This window comes from Miscanthus floridulus, chromosome 7 (assembly GCF_019320115.1).
Source record: "Miscanthus floridulus cultivar M001 chromosome 7, ASM1932011v1, whole genome shotgun sequence".
Taxonomy (NCBI): domain Eukaryota; kingdom Viridiplantae; phylum Streptophyta; class Magnoliopsida; order Poales; family Poaceae; genus Miscanthus; species Miscanthus floridulus.
In genome coordinates, this window is record NC_089586.1 from 116,739,498 (window position 1) to 116,744,226 (window position 4,729).

General features: G+C 47.3%; 1 long non-coding RNA gene across 1 annotated transcript; it reads right to left on the bottom strand.

Annotated features, from left to right (window-relative positions):
• Positions 1–423: 423 nt before the first annotated feature.
• Positions 424–1,357, bottom strand: LOC136464400 (uncharacterized). Its single transcript, XR_010761183.1, has 3 exons — positions 1,317–1,357; positions 988–1,114; positions 424–517 (listed from the first exon to the last, which is right to left on the bottom strand). It is a non-coding gene; the product is annotated as an uncharacterized lncRNA (long non-coding RNA).
• Positions 1,358–4,729: the final 3,372 nt, after the last annotated feature.

Here is a 4,729-nt window from a genome sequence, read left to right on the forward strand (position 1 = left end):
AAATTGAAGAATGAAGATGGGCATAAGCCTTACCGAGTTATGAACACAAAAAATAAGCTAAAAACTGACCCCTGAATCATCTAAGGTTGTGAGTGCATAAACATATGTAGATTATAGTATAGGCTATTGGCACATTAGAAACTGAAGAGATTCATCAACACACAATAGGCACAACGTAAAAGAAATACATATAGGGCATGATCTTTGCTGATTTTCATTAAAGTTTGTTAGTCCAAGCACAGTGGGGTGAGCAAGATGATTTAGCCAAGAAGGAAGTGGTTCTCGAATCTCATCAGGAGGAAACAATACAAAGGGCACCAATAAGTACATGCATTTGTAACAACACATCCACAATCGAACCATTATTCAGTAAAAAAAACAATCAAACCATTGAAAAAGAATAGAGATTAGAGAAGAACACACCTGACATAATCAACGGATCCACCATATTGGCATCAGCTGCAGTGCGTATCCAGGAACCCAAAACAAAATAAGGCCGAGTGGATATATACCCAGTCTGTTGCAGGCAAAGAACAGAGACCGGTGAGTAAGATGGCAAACATAGGTTGGGCAAGCATAGATGGATGAATTTTACTGATCATAGAGAAAGCATCCTACTAATTATAGGAAGAATATTTGATTGACCATAGAAAAGCAGGTGTTCCATAGCTGGAGGTAGATCTGAGCATTTGGGTAAAGCAGTGGCAATGTAATAGCTGGGGCAAGGAGCAGTTTTTTTTATGCACATGTTGCTCCATTTTTCGCATCCACCTGATCTCTGTGGTACTTTTTTTAAAGTGCAACAGTATAGGAATGTAAATTCAAGCATAAAAAGTCTGTTGGGTACTGTTGTCCTTTTGCTGAACGCTAATGAACGTTATATGAATACTAGAAATTTGACATCATCAAAGGCAGAAAAGTATAATATGTAGTAGACATAGCAGTAGGCAATATGACGGGGGAATAAATATATAGATATGGAATCACCTAGCTGTCGTCGGAACACTCGTTTTGGTGTAAGCAGGAGTTCTCAGGCTGGCATTCCTAAACCTGAAGATGACGTAGATGGAGCAACAGTTCTTAGTTGTTCATAATTCATAAATGTGCATCAGTCCTACAAAAAATAGACAACAAATACATATGCAATGGTTAATATCCTAATTTGTTTACTGGTCCATGGAGGCAACAGAACCTGGGGATGTTAATCAGATAAATGATGGCTCTGTATAGTATGCATTGCAAAACGTTCACTATGCATGGTAATGTATAAGGACTCAGTCAAACAAATACACTGGCCTAGTAAAATCAGATCTCACCTCCCTGAGCCGAAGACTTCCCTGTCTATCCGTGCAGCTAACTTGACAAAAACCCTGAATGGCAATCAAATTCCTCCTCAACGGGAAACTGCAGGGCAGCAGTACGGAATAAGCAAAGCAGAGTATGAGATGGAGAAGAGCGAGGTGAGGAGGCGGGTATGACCTCACCGACTGGATGGATCGACCCGAGGAGGTCGCCACGCCGTCGACCGTGTCCACCTCATACGACTCGACTCGAGGCGTATGGAGGCAGGAGGCTAGACGGTTGGGGCGGAGTCGTGGCGTGTAGGCAGATTAGCTGTTAGGGTCACATCACTGTAACTAAGAAAATAACAGATCAATGTAAACATTAGATAGTAGCGTCGGTCCACGACAACTCGACAAGAACTGGCTGGTCTTAATTGGATGAACTGTTAGGCATAGGGAGGAGCGGTGGGTGTGGTGTTCATACTCTGTGGTACGTTGCCTTTTAATGAAAAATGATAAACAGCTCTCGTAGATGTTCGAGAAAAAAATACAAAAGTGGAAAATAAACCGGAAACTATTGTAGCAACTCAGGAGGAAGTTGTGTATTTTATAACATGCCTGGCAAGGTCGGTGGTTCAGTTATTCTCATGCTAATTAAGTTGTTACTCTCATGCTAAGCAAGCTGTTGAAATCAGGTACTATAATACTCTAATGTTATAAGCAAGTTATTCAAATCAGCTACTATCAGTACTTAAGTAGCATTCTAGCGTTTGCCATATTATAATGCTCTAATGCTATAAGCAAGTTGTTGAAATCAGCTACTATCAGCACTTGAGTAGCATCCTAGCGTTTGCCATATTAGAATCAGGAAATTAGGTCATCACAATGAGAAGTACACACAATGTGGCAATTAGCAAAAGGTACAGATAAACGTAAGATGACGAACAGGGAGAGCAGCGGCGCTGGCTACCGGAGATGGCATGTAAGCGGTAACCCTAGCGCTCCCGCGCGCGTCGCTGTCGACGACCGAGGCTGACGGAGGGGCCCAGAAGGCGACGGATCCGGCCAACCAGGCGAGAGATCCGCCACCCAGCAGGCGGATCTTGCGGAGACGGGGAGGGCACGCGGTGGATCCGGCTGGTCGGCGTAGATCCACCGCCTCCGTTGCCTGCGCGAGGTCGAGGCCGTGCTCCAGACCCAGATCGGCCACCGAGAGGGGCCCCGCGAGCGGCCGCTCCAGATGTACCGCCGAGTTTGCTGACGTGACCTCCCCGTCGTCATGCACGGGCACCATGGAGGTTCCTCCACCGCCAGAGGCCTCCGGCGCGTCAGGGCTTCCGCTGGTTGGCTGCGCGGCCGTGGGGACGACAGGCGACGGAGGGGCGAAACCCTAGTCGGCGCGACCCGCTGGCTTGCGTCGCGAGGAGGAAGTGGCGTGGTGGTGTTTTTGGTGGTGGAGGAGGAGGAGGAGGAGGAGGAGGAGAAGGAGGAGGGCCGCCGCCGCCGCGCGGAGGTCGGGCCACCGCCGAGGTCGTCCCGCGTGTTCGCTTGAGCCGCGTCGCCAGTGGGGAGCGAGGGAGGGAGAGAGAGAGCGGAGAGGAGGAGGGCGTCGGTGTCGCTGAGAGGTGCGGAGGGTTTCGTTGGGGGCCGGGGAACTGTAGCGTTTGGTGGAGACAGCAAGGGCCGTCGATCTGAGGATCGAACGGGCTGGGGAAATCGGGGCGACGTGGACACCCTGAGGAGCGGCCGATCCTCCCTGGTTTGATAATAAGAACTCGCAAGTGACGCAGTCTATACGGCACTTCACGTCGTCTCGTGTCAAGCCACATGCTGTACACACGTAAGCCACATACTATATCTTGCATGAAATTTTCACAAAACAAAGCTTTCAGACGCGCTTGACCTCTTTCTCTCTCTCTCTCTCTCTCTCTCTCTCTCTCTCTCTCTCTCTCTCTCTCTCTCGATCGATCGATGATCGATCGATCACTCGCTCCAAGCTAGCTCGTCCATAGCTAACAAGCTGATTAAGTACTTAAGCAGCCCTAGCTAGTTATTTTGTCCCTTCGTTCTCCGATCCAAGTCTGCACTACTGCTGCAGCAAAGCAAGAGCTAGCTAGATATGGCCATGATCATCATGAACAGGTTCGTTAACGTTCTGCCATTGATGATGGCAGTGCTGATGCTGCTGGCTGCGCTGGGTTCGGCGCGGCGTATCGAAGACAAGAAATGGATCGGCGGTGAGCTGCCCGCCGCCGCCTCCGGCGACCATCCTATCATACAGTTCGCCGAGCACCTGTACCTGCAGCGACTGCAAGCGGGAGCACATACCTCCTGCGGGAGCTATGACACAGGCAACCCACAGTGCCCGCCGCACCAGCACTGAAATGGAGCAGAGGGACGACGGACGACATTGCGCACCTGCACGGGCTAGGTCAAATATATACTAGGTTTGGCTTTAGGGTATTTAATTTTCTGCCTGTGATAATCGATAGAATTTTAGAATGACAATAATGTGACGATAAGTATATTTTTCAATGCTTTCTTATTTTATTGTAAGTCTCGATGAAGTATTGTAGTTGCTTGAATAAATTATTGGTTTGTTCGTAATTGGAGCTACATGCATACACTTCGACACCTTTTTTTTTTTGCAAAGATACACTTCGACACATTTGCCACTACTAGAGAACAGACTTTAGAACGATGTCCCAATTTGGCATTAGCCTCGGCATTTTTTGCCCCCGGGATTAAAGGACCCTTTAGTCCCGGTTGGTAATACCAACCGGGACTAAAGGTCCCTGCCCAACGGTCGTCCGCGGGGCAGGGATCTTTAGTCCCGGCTGGTATTACCAACCGGGACTAAAGGTTGACTAAAGCTTTTAGTCCCGGTTTGGGTTATGCCCCGGGAATAAAGATTAATATTTAGTCCCGGTTTGGACCCCTAACCGGGACTAATTATCCCGGCCTATAATTCTGCTCAATTCTTCCTCCCCGAGCCCGAGCCATTCCATTATTCAAACTCACTGCCTCTGTTCTTCAGCTTGCTGTTGTTCTTGCACTCTCCCCCTCCATTGGTGTTGCTCTTCGATTTTGGAGGTAACAAACTTAATCCTCTTATGTTTTATCAGTAGCTTATCTCATTTTGCGATGTAGATGCATGTGTAACTTTATATGTTGGACTTTATTATGATTTTATATGTCATTTTTAGCTCAAAATCACATGATGATTTGCATATATGTTTGGATAAACAAAAGTTAAATTAGTTCATCAAAATCACGCCTCGCTCGTCCTCGCTGGAGCACGCGCCATTCTCGTCCCCGGTGGCTTACGTGATCTTAGAATTAATTTTTCCATGAAATGAAAAACTTAGAAAATTGTTAGAAAATTGTAGAAAATCCGTACTAGTTGAACTTACGGACCGTGTTCATGTCGGCGAGCATGTTCTCTG